Below are 12,726 nucleotides of genomic sequence, written 5' to 3' on the forward strand. Positions count from 1 at the left end.
GGTACCATAGACAATGAAGCAATTTCAATACTAAATATATAGGCAGCAAAACATATAGTATCCAAATTATTAGAGAAGAAGTTGAATAAGTCACAGGAAGACATAGAAAGCAAAACATTGCTGGAGGGAGACCTCAACCTCCCACTGTCAGATTTAGATAGATCTGACCATAAAATATAAAAGGACATTAAGGAGGTAAATAGAATATTAGAAAACCGAGAAATAATAGACCTTTGAAGAAAGTTGAACGGGGATATAAAGGAAAATATTTTTTCTGTAGTACCTGACACTTACACAAAAATTGACTATGTGCTAGGGCATAAAAACCTAATATTCAAATGCAGAAAGGCAAAAATAATAAATACATCCTTCTCAGATAATAATGCAGTAAAAATCACATTCAATAATGGGCCAGTGAGAGATAGACCTAAAAATAATTGGAAACTAAATAGCCTCATTTTAAAGAATGGTTGCATCAAAGAACAAATTTTAGAAAGAATTAATGATTTCATCCTAGGTAATGACAATAATGAGACAACATAGAAAAACTTATGGGATACAGTCAAGGAAATTGTCAGGGGATTTATAATATCTTTAAATGCTTATAAATACAAATTAGAGAAAGGAAATCAATGAACTAAACATTCAACTAACAAAAAATAGAGAAAGAACAAATAAAAACCCCACAATTACATACCAAATTAGACATTCTAACAATTAAAGGAGAAATTAATAAAATTTATAGCAAGAAAACTACTGAAATAATAAATAAAATTTAGTTGCTTTTATGAAAAAGCCAATAGAATTGATAAATCTCTGGTTAATTTCATTAAAATAAAAGAAAGTGGGAAAAACAAATTGCCAGTATCAAAAATGAAAAAGGTGAACTCACTGCCAATGAGGAGGAAATTAAAGAATCAATGAGGAATTATATTGCCCAAATCTATGTTAATAAATTGAATAATACAAGTGAAATGGATGAACATTTACAAAAATATAAGATGCCAAGATTAAATGAAGAGGAAATTAAATACTTAACCATATCACAGAAAAAGAAATTCAACAAGCCTTTATTGAACTCCCTAAGAAAAAAATCTCCAGGGTCAGATGGACTTGCAAGTGTATTCTATCAAACATTTAAGAAACAGTTGGTTTGAATTCTTTATAAACTCTTTGGCAAAATGGGTTTAGATGGAACCCTGCCTGACTCTATGACATCAATATGGTGCTGATACCCAAATCAGGAAGAGTCAAAACAGAGAAAGAAAATTATATGCCTATCTCCCTAATGAATATAGATACAAAAATCTTAAATAAAATCTTAGCAAAGTGATTAAAAGAAGTTATCTTAGGATAATATACAATGACCAAGCAAGATTTATTCCAGGAATGCAGGGTTATCATTATTAGCAAAACTGTTATTATAATTAGCTATATCAATAACAAAACTATCAGAAATCATATGATTATATCAATAGATGTTGAAAAAGCCTTTGACAAAATACAGCATCCATTCCTACTAAAAACGCTTGAGAGCATAGGATTAAATGGATCATTTCTTAGAATGATAAGCAGTATTTATTTGAAACCATCCACAAGGATTATATGCAATTGGAATAAGCCAGAGGCATTCCCAATAAGAATAGGAGTGAAACAAGGATGTCTGATATCACCAATACTATTCAATATTGTGCTAGAAATATTAGCTTTATCAATATGAGAAGAAAAAAGAAATTGAAGGAATTAAAATTGGGAAGAAACAAAACTTTCACTCTTTACGGATAACATGATGGTATTCCTAGAAAATCCTAAAAAATTACTAAAAACAATTAGCAACTTTAACAAAGTAGCAGGATGTAAAATAAACCTGCACAAATCCTCAGCATTTCTATATATTACTAGCAAGATATAGAAAGAGAAATCCAATTCAAAGTAACTTCAGACAATGTAAAATAGTTGGGAGTCTATCCACCAAAGCAGACTCAGAAACTCTATGAAAACAACTACAATACATTTCTCACACAAATAAAATAAGATTTCAATAATTGAGGAAATATCAACTGCTCATGGAAGTGCAAGAGCTGATATAATAAAAATGAAAATTCTATCTAAATCAACCTACTTATTTAAATACCTATCAATTAAAATTCCAGAAAAGTACTTTAAGAGTTAGAATAAATTGTAAGTATATTCATATGGAGATATAAAAAGTCAAGAATTTCCAAGGATTTAACAAAGAAAGTACAAAAGAAGGTGGCTTTGCTCTACCAGATATAAAATTATATTGTAAACTATCAGTTTTCAAAATTGTCAGTTATTGAACCTCTGGCAAGGATGGTGGAAAGAAGACAGGCACAGTTCTAAAGTCTTCTGATCTTTCCCCATCTATGATATGAAACAACCCTATTAACAGAAATCTGATCCACAAAACCCCAAAAGAAAAGCCAGTAGAAAGAACATCATCTACCTCAGGATTTGTTTTCTATGGTCCTTGGTGAGTCCAGGTGCAGAGGGCTGATCAGCCACAGATCAGCCTGATTAGAAGCTGGGTTGGAGCCCCAGGACCCTGAGGGCTCAAGAGCCAGACCTGCTTCATCAGTGGGGATAGAGCATGGTCATCCTCTGGGTTTTGGGTCAACTAAGAAGCAGAGGCATTGGTGCTGGAGATTACCGACAGGACTGGGGGGAGAGTTCTGGGGAAAGAGAGCTGCAGCAACATCCCTGGGCTCCTCTGTTCTTAGGAACTCTGAGTCCATGCTTCCATTGTGGCTGAGGCCTCTTCCAAGAACAAACACAATTACAGACTACTTCTGCCCCAGGTGTGTGAGCAGAAGAACCAGCCCAGTTGGTATTTAACATCTTCATTCACTCCCTCCAGGCTAAGGGAGTAGGCCTCAATCTATGTCACAGACACTACAGAGAAAGCAACCAGCACCTCCTACTGGCCAGCTGGAGGTATTGCCCTCAGTGATTAAAGCCTCTAGGGATCCCAACACCAAACCTCTGTGAACTAGCTCCTCCCTAGCTCAAGGTCTTAGCAAGATGAACAAAGGTAGATCCATAGAAAAATTCTTGGAAGGAAAAGACCTTAACTCAGAGAGAACTAGAACCTCTAAGGAGGATAGGATCTGGTCTCCAGCACAGAAAGTTTTCCATGAAGATATAAGGAAGGAGTTTAAAAATCAATTGGAAAATTTGTGAAAAGAAACCCAAGAGAAGTTTAACACCTTGCAAGAAGAAAACAAATCATTAGAAAATACAATTGGACAAATACAAAATGAGAGTAATTCTTGCAATTGGTCAAATGCAAAAAGAAAATAATTCTCTCAAAACCTCAATTGATCAAATGGAAAAGGTCTTTCAAAAATAGAATTGACCAATTTGAAAAGGAGTTGCAAAAGGTAAATGTAGAAAACTCCTCTCTAAAACAAAGAATGGAGTCTGTGGAAACTAATGACTTCATGAGACAGCAAGAGCCTGTTAAACAAAACCAAAAAATAGAAAACATAGAAGAAAATGTAGAATGAGGAGGGGCAACCTGAAAATTATTGGACTTCCTGAAAACATTGAAGAGAAAAAAATGCCTGGACTTAATGTTACAGGATCTAGTGATGGAAAATTACCCTGACATCATGGAACCAGAGGACAAAGTAGTTATTGAAAGAATACATTTTGCCTTCCAGAAAGAGATCCTAAAATGAAAAAAACAAAGAAATGCTGTGGCCAAATTCCAGAACTATCAGATAAAAGAGAAAATACTGTGTGAGCAGCCAGAAAGAAACAATTTCAATATGAAGGAGCCACAGTAAAGATTATGCAGGACCTGACTGCATGAACATTTAGGGATCAAAGGGCCTGGAACGAGATATTCCAAAGAGTAAGGAAGCTTGAAATGCACCCAAGAATGCACTATTCCACAAAGCTTAGCCTTAAATGCACATTTAACAAAATGGAAGAATTCAAAAAATTCCTGATAAAAAGACCAGAACTAAACTGAAAATTTGGACATCAAACAGGAGGTTCAAAAGACACATAAAAAGTTAAAAAAAAGGAGGTAAAGAAAAAAAAAAACTGCTATCCAATAAGTTGAAACCGGCTATATCACAGCATGGGAAAAAGATTCTCAAAATTCTTGATAATTGTAACTCTAACAGAGAGAATTAACATAATCAGAAGTGATGGACACTCATGATTTATCCATGAGACTGCTATTCAATGGGATGAAACTGGCTATAACCCTACTTGGGAGAAAGACTCTAATAACTCTCAAGAATTTTAATTCTATTAGATGGAATGTGTTTATCTAGAAGTGATGGATACACAGAATTTTCTATAAATCAGATAGAATGATTTAAAAACACCTCCACCTTAAAAAGGGGCGACAGGAAGGAGATGGGAGGAGCGAGAGGGTCGAATAGGGTAAATCCCATTAAATTAAGAGATACAAAATACCTATGGTAATAGAGGGGAAGCAGGAAGGAGATGAGAAACACCTGAATCTACTGATCATCAGACTTTGCTTAAAGTTAACTTACACACATACTCAGTTAACTTAAAAAACATCCAACTTTTCAAGTATTAAAAGGGGAGGAGGATCAGAGAAATGGAGGGGGGAGAAGAAAGAAGAAGTAACAGAAGAAAGGGAAGGGAAAAGGGAAAGGGGAAACAAAGGATAGGGGGTGGATATAGGAGGGCAAACACACTGAAGGGATTGGTATTCAGAAACAAAATAATGGGGAGTATGTTTAAGGAGAGGAAGGGGAAAAACACAAACAGGAAAGACAGCATGGAGGACAATAAAGAGTTAGTAATTATAACTTTGAATGTGAATGGGATGAACTCTCCCTTAAAATGTAAGTGAATAGCAAATTGAATTAAAAACCATAATCTTACAACATACTGCTTAAAAGAAACTCATTTGAAGCACAGAGATACATGTAGAGTAAAGGTAATTAAAAACCAGAATCCTATAATATACTGCTTATAAGAAACTCATTTGAAGCACAGAGATACATATAGAGTAAAGGTAAAAGTTTGGAGCAAAATATATTTTGCTTCAGCTGTAGTGAAAAAAGCAGGAGTAGCAATCCTTATCTCAGACAAAACAGCTGCAAAAATAGATAACATTAAAAGAAATAAGGAATGGGGCGGCTAGGTGGTGTAGTGGATAAAGCACTGGCCTTGGAGTCAGGAGTACCTGGGTTCAAATCCAGTCTCAGACACTTAATAATTACCTAGCTATGTGGCCTTGGGCAAACCACTTAACTCCATTTGCCTTGCAAAAAAAAAAAAACCTAAAAAAAATAAGGAAGGAAACTATATCCTCCTAAAGGTACCATAGATAATAAAGTTATTCCAATACTGAATATGTATGCACCCAATGTGATAGCATCCAAATTCTTAGAGGAGAAGCTGAAAGAGCTACAGGAAAACATAGACAACAAAATTCTACAAGTGGGAGACCTCAACCTCCAGCTCTAATTTCTAGATAAATTGAATCATAAAATAAACAAGAAAAAAAATTAAGTAGGTAAATGGATTGTTAGAAAAACTAGATACGATAGACTTATGGAGGAAATTTAATGGGGATAGAAAGAAATATAACTTTTTCTCTGCACTACATGGCACTTATGCAAAAATTGATCACATTCTAGGGCATTAAAACCTAATGATCAATTGTGGAATCTTATTGATAGTGATCTTTCCCAGATCTCAATGCAATAAAAGTCATATACTATAGTGGACCAGGGAGATATAGACCCAGAACTAATTGGAAACTGAATAACTTCATTTTAAACAAAGAGTGGATCAAACAACAAATAATAGAAAGAATTAATTATTTTATCTCAGATAATGACAATAATGAAAGAACATACAAAAACCTATGGGATTCACTAAAAGCATCTGTCAGGGGATACATCATACCTTTAAATGTTTACATGATTAAACTAAATATGCAACAAAAAATTAGAGAAAGAACAAATTAAAAATTCCCAATTAAATACCAAATTAGAAATTCTAAAGATTAAATGAGAAATTAATAAAATTGAAAGCAAACAAACTATTGAATTATAAAATTAAACCAAAATTTTGTTTTATGAAAAAACAATAAAACTGATAGACTTCTGGTCAATTTTATTTAAAAAAAGAAAAAAGAAAAGCAAATTACTAGTATCATAAATTAAAAAGGTGAAATCACCACCAATGAGAAGGAAATTAAAGTAATAATTCAGAATTATTTTGCCCTACTCTATGCCAATAAATTTGACAATCTAATTGAAATGGATGAATATTTACAAAAAATATAATTTGTCCAGGTTAAATGAAGTGAAGATTAAATACCTAAACAACCAAAGCTCAGAAAAAGAAATTCTACAAGCCATCATTGAACTCCATAAGAAAAAATCTCCAGGGTCTGATGGATTCACAAGTGAATTCTACAAAACATTTAAGGAACAATTTGTTCCAATTCTATATAAACTCCTTGGAAAAATAGCAGAAGACAGAACTTTGCTTATGAAACCAAACTCTTTCTATGAAACCAATTTGGTGCTGATACCTAAACCAGGAAGAGTTAAAAGAGTGAAAGAAAATTATACGTGGAAAAATTTATGTGATCTGAAGAGAATCCAGAGTATTAGAAAGAAAATTATAGATCTATCTCCCTGATGAATATAGATGCATATATATTAAATAAAATCATAACAAAATGATTACAACAAGTTATCACTAGGATACTGCATTTTGACCAAGTAGGCTACATCCCAGGAATGCAGGTTTGGTTAAATATTAAGAAAACTATTAGTATAATCAATTATATCAACAAGAAACTATCAGAAATTATATGATCATATCAATAGATGTGAAAAAGATTTTGACACAATATAGCAGTTATTTCTACTAAAAACATTAGTCAGTATTGGAATAAATGGACAGTTTCTTAGAATAATAAGCAGTATCTATCTGAAACCATCAACAAGCATTATGTTCAATGGGGAGAGGCTAGAGTCCTTCCCAATAAGATCAAGGGTAAAACAAGTATGCCAATTATCACAACTACTATTCAATATCATATTAGAATTATTACCTTCAGCAATTAGAGAGGAAAAAGAAATTGAAAGAATTAGAATTGGGAAGGAAGAATCAAAACACTCAAACTTTTCAGATGACATGATGGTCTACCTAGAGAATCCCAAGAAATCATCCAAAAAATTATTGGAAAAATTAGCAATTTTAGCAAAGTTGTAGATTTTAAAATAAACTCTCATAATTTCTCAACTTTTCTATATATGACTAGCAAGATACAGCAGGAAGAACTAGAAAGAGAAATCCCATTCAAAGTAACCTCAGACATTATAAAATACCTGGGAGCCTATTTGCCAAGATAGACTCAGCAATTTTTTGAAAAGGGTTATAAAACACTTCTCACACAAATTGAATCATATTTAAATGACTGGGTAAACATCAACTGCTCATGGATAGGTAGAGCTAATATAATAAAAATGATAATTCTACCAAAAATAAACTACCTGTTTAGGGCCACACCAATCAAAATTCCATAAAATTACTTTAATGAGTTAGAAAAAGTTGTAAGTAAACACATATGGATAAATAAAAAGTCAAAAATTCCAAGGAATTCAATGAAAAAGTTCGAAAGAAAGGGCTTAATCCTTCCTGATCTAAAATTATATTATAAAGCATCAGTCATCAAAACTGTCTTGTGTTGTTTAAGAATTAGAGTGGTGGACCAGTGGAATAAATTAGATGCAACAGCAGGAAATGATTACAGTAATCTGCTGTTTGATAAACCCAAAGAGTCCAGCTATTGGTATAAAAACTTCTGGAAAAATTGGAAGTTAGTATCGTAGAAACTTAGATTAGACCCATACCTCACACCTTATATCAAGATAAGATCCAAATGGATACAGGATTTAGACATAAAAAATAATGTTATAAGCAAACTAGGAGATCAAAGCCTAGTTTACCTGTCAGATCTATGGAAAGGGGAGCAATTTATGACTAAGGAAGATATGGAGTACGTCAGTAAAAACAAACCAGACAATTTCTATTACATTAAATTAGAAAACTTTTGCACAGACAAAACCAATGTAACCAAGATCAAAAGAGATGTAGTCAACTGGGAAACAATCTTAATAAGTAATGTTTCTCACAAAGAACTCATTTCTAAAATATACAGGGAATTGAGTCATATTTTATAAATAAATGCCATTCCCCAATTGACTAATGTCCAAAGGATATGCAAAGGCAATTTACATATGAGATGATCAAAGCAATCCATAGTTATATGAAATATTTCTCTAAATCATTACTTATTAGAGAAATGCAAATTAAAGCTTCTCTGAAGTACCACCTCACACCTCTCAGACTGGCCAATATGACCAGAAAGGATAATGATCATTGTTGGAAGGATTGTGCGAAATCTGGGATAGCATTTCATTGTTGGTGGAGCTATGAACTCATCCAACCTTTATGGAGAGAAATTTGGAACTACACCCAAAGGGCATTAAAAATATGCATACCCTTTAATCCAGCAATGCCAGTACTGGGACTATACCCTGAAGAGATGATGAAAATGCATAAAAATATCACTTGTACAAAAATATTCATAACCACCCTATTTGTGTTGGCAAATGATTGGAAATCAAGTAAATGTCATTTAATTTGTGAATGGCTTAAAAGACTGTGGTATACGTATGCCATGGAACACTATTCTTCTATTAGAAACCAGAAGAGATGGCAATTCAGGGAAGCCTGGAGGGATTTTCATGAACTGATGCTTAGTGAGATGAGCAGAACCAGAAAAACTCTTTACACCCTAACAGCAACATGGGAGTGATGATCAACCTTGATGGACTTGTTCATTACATCAGTGTAACAATCAGGGATGATTTTGGGCTGCCTGCAATGGAGAATACCATCTGTATCCAGTGAAATAACTGTGGAGTTTGAACAAAGATCAAGGACTATTATTTAAAATTTTGAAAAAAAAAGCTATCTTAATGTCTGATCTTGCTATCTATTATACTTTATGTTTCTTCCTGGAGGATATGTTTTGTCTCTCATCACACTGAATTTGGATCAGTCTATACCATGGAAACAATGTAAAGACTGACAAATTGTCTTCTGTGGGGGGGGGAGGGAAGTAAGACTAGGGGAAAAAAATTGTAAAACTCAAAATAAATAAAATATTTAATTTTAAAAAAAGAGAAGAAAAAACTGTCCGGTATTGGCTAAGAAATAGAGTGGTGGATCATTGGAATAGACTAGGTACAAAATAGATATCAGGAAATGAATATAGTAATTTGCTGCTTAATAAACCCAGAGTTCAGCATCTTGAATAAAAATTCTCTTTTCAATAAAATAATGTTGCGAAAAGTGGAAGTTTGTATGGCAGAAACTTGGATGTGACCAACATCTCACACCCTATAACAAGATAAGACCTAATAGGTACAAGATTTAGATATAAAAGACAATATTATAAGCAAAGCAGGAAATCTAAGAATGGTTTACCTGTCAGATATATGGAAAGGGGAGCAGTTTATTACCAAGGAAGAGATTTAGAACATCATTAAAAACAAACTAGACAAATATGATTACATATAATTAAAAGGCTTTTGCAAAGACAAAAACCACAGTACGAAGAGCAAAATAAATGTAGTAAATTGGGAAGTATTTTTTTGACTAGAAATTCTGACAAAGTATTCATTCCTAATATATACAACGAACTGTGTCAAATTCATAAAAAGCAGCCATTCCCCAATTGACAAATAGTCAAATGATATAATGTGATGATGCTTATAAATCAATCAATCCATTCCATATAATGCTACTATCAGGACAGATAAAAGTATCCTTTGACAGACAGTACAAGAGAGGTATAAATCAAGACTTGAAAATGAAGATTAAACTGGGGGAAGAAGCCTTTAACGGATAAATAACACCACATGATGAGCCACTAAGGACCTATTAGAGTATAGGAAAAAAAGGTAGTTTGTGAACAGATTTGTTCCAAGAGGGGATAAGATATATCCCCAACCAGTTACTTTTTAAAAATTTCCCATTGATATTTGATTTTTTCCAAATATATGTTATGAATGTTTATAAACATTCATCGATATGCATATGTATATTTCTTATTTACAAAATTTCCTTGCACCCTCCCTTGCCATCCCCTCCCCTCAGTGGCAAACAGTTATATAATATTGTACATGCACATTTGTGTTAAACATCTTTATCTCATATAAAGCAAAAGCAAAAATGGATTTAATAAAAAGGGATAAGGAAGGAGAAATTTTAAGCCTAAAAGCTAAGAGATGTATTTGTGAAATACTCCTTAATACCCATTCATTGGAGAATTGCTGAATAAGCTATGATATATGAATGCTATGTAGTACTACTTTTTTTTTCCTGTAAGAAATCATGCATGGCCTGACTTCAGAAAAAAATGGAAAGACTTACATGAACTTATATGAACCAAAAGAACATTGTACATATTAACAGCAACATTGTTACATGATTGACTGTGGTGGAAGCAGCTTTTCTCAACAATTCAGTGATCAAGGACAACATTGAGAATACTGTTAAGAAAAATGCCACCAACACACAGAGAGAAAAAGCTATGAATTTTGAATGCAGAGCAAAGCATGGTATGTTCAAATTTAAAAATTCTTTTATGTGCTTATTTTTGCTTTCTCATGAGATATCTTGGTTCTAATAAAATATTTTTCTATAAATCATTTTTTTTTCCTGTAAATCAATGTATAGCATGGAAACATACCATTTCTGGTATGAGGAATTAGAATAAGGGAAAGAAAAGCATAAGAGATAATTAAAAAAAATGAATGAAGCATTCATCAGATTCTGCGGGGTTTTTTTTTTTTTTTGTTTTGTTTTGTTTTGTTTCACTTTCTCTGGATGAGGTTAGCATTATCCATAGCTAATGTGACAGGGCTGTCCTAAGTCTCAGAACTGCTAAGAGAAATTACATCCTTCAGGGCTGATCATCTCACAATGCTGTTGTTAATGTGTAGAATGTTCTCTTGCTTACCCCAAACAGTTTCAAAAATTTATTTTACCTTGCAGGGAAGTAGTGGGAAGGAGATAGGGGAAAGAAAAGGTAAGATGAGGCTGATAAAAGGGAAGGGAAAAGTAAAAGTAAAGGTAAAGTAAAAGTAAAGAAAAATAAAGCAAGAGGGGAATGGGGAAGAAAATGAAAGAGGGCTGATAGAAGAGAGGGCAGATTGAGAGAATTAGCAATTAGATGAAAACATTGGTGAGGAGGGATAAGGGGAAAAGAAAGAAAAAGTACAAAGAGGGGGGAAATGGAATGGAGTGAAATACAGAATTAGTAATCTTAACTGCGAATGTGAATGTTATTCACTTTCACATAAAAGAGAAGTGGATAGCATAATGGATTAAAATCCAGAATCCTACTAAATGTTCTTTACAAGGAACACATTTGAAACAGAGAGGTACAGACAGGTTAAAGATAAAAAAAAAACTGGAGCAGAATATATTACTCTGAAATAAAATTCAAAAAGCAAGAGTAGCAGTCTATCTCAAACAAAGCAAAAGCAAAAATAGATTTAATAAAAAGGGATAAGGAGGGAGAACTTTTAAAGCTAACAGCTAAGAGATATATTTGTGAAATACTCCTTAATGCCCATTCATTGGAGAATTGCTGAACAAGCAATGATATATGAATATTATGAGGTACCATTTTTTTTCTGTAAGAAATCATGAGAGGCCTGACTTCAGAAAAGAATGGAAGGACTTGCCCAAACTGAAACTGAGTGAAGTTTGCTGTAGCAAGAAAACATTGTACACCTTAACAGCAACATTGTGACATGATCAACTGTGGTGGAATCAGCTTTTCTCAGCAATTCAGTGATCAAGGACAATACTGAGAATCCTGTTTAGAAAAATGCCAACCCCTTAAAGAGAAAAGCTATGATTTCTGAATGCAGAGCAAAGCATAGTATGTTCATATTTAAAACTTATTTATGAGCTTTTTTCTTTCTCATGAGATATCTTGGTTCTATTTCTTATTTCACAAAATGATTAATATGGAAATAGTTAAATATTATTGTATATATACAACCTATATCAAATTGTTATGGGGAAGGTGATAGAAAATTTGAAACTCAAAAGCTTGCAAAAGGATGAATGTTGAAAATTATCTTAGTATGTAATTAGGAAATAAATAAATAAAATATTTAGAAAAGGACTTTAAATACTAGATGGTTTATATTTGAAAAAATGAAAAAAATTTATTACACAATATATCAATAAGACAACTGCAGAGAAAACCAAGAATTCAAGAAAATGTTGTTTCTCAATTCATTTTCCAAGTATCCATTTGCTTTGATATTAATGATTTTCGTATTTGTAATATCAAATCATATTGATTTGTCATTCATATGTGTTAAAGTTTAATTACTTTTATCTACCTCTTTAAAGTCAAGAATCAATGTTGAAGAATAACTTCTACAGACAAAATAAAGCAACATTTATTTCTTAACTCATAAAACAGCTGTTGTGATTTCATGAGTTAACAGTAGATCTAAAAACATCAATCTTGAATTTATGCCTCAATATGAAACCATTAGAATGTATTGGAATGACAAAAGCTTCAAGTATTTCCTCTGGCAAATAATAGCTCTGGCAAAGGCAAAAAATTTCATAGTATCCCAATAAGTAAGGGAA

This window comes from Macrotis lagotis, chromosome 1, assembly GCF_037893015.1.
Source record: "Macrotis lagotis isolate mMagLag1 chromosome 1, bilby.v1.9.chrom.fasta, whole genome shotgun sequence".
Taxonomy (NCBI): Eukaryota; Metazoa; Chordata; class Mammalia; order Peramelemorphia; family Peramelidae; genus Macrotis; species Macrotis lagotis.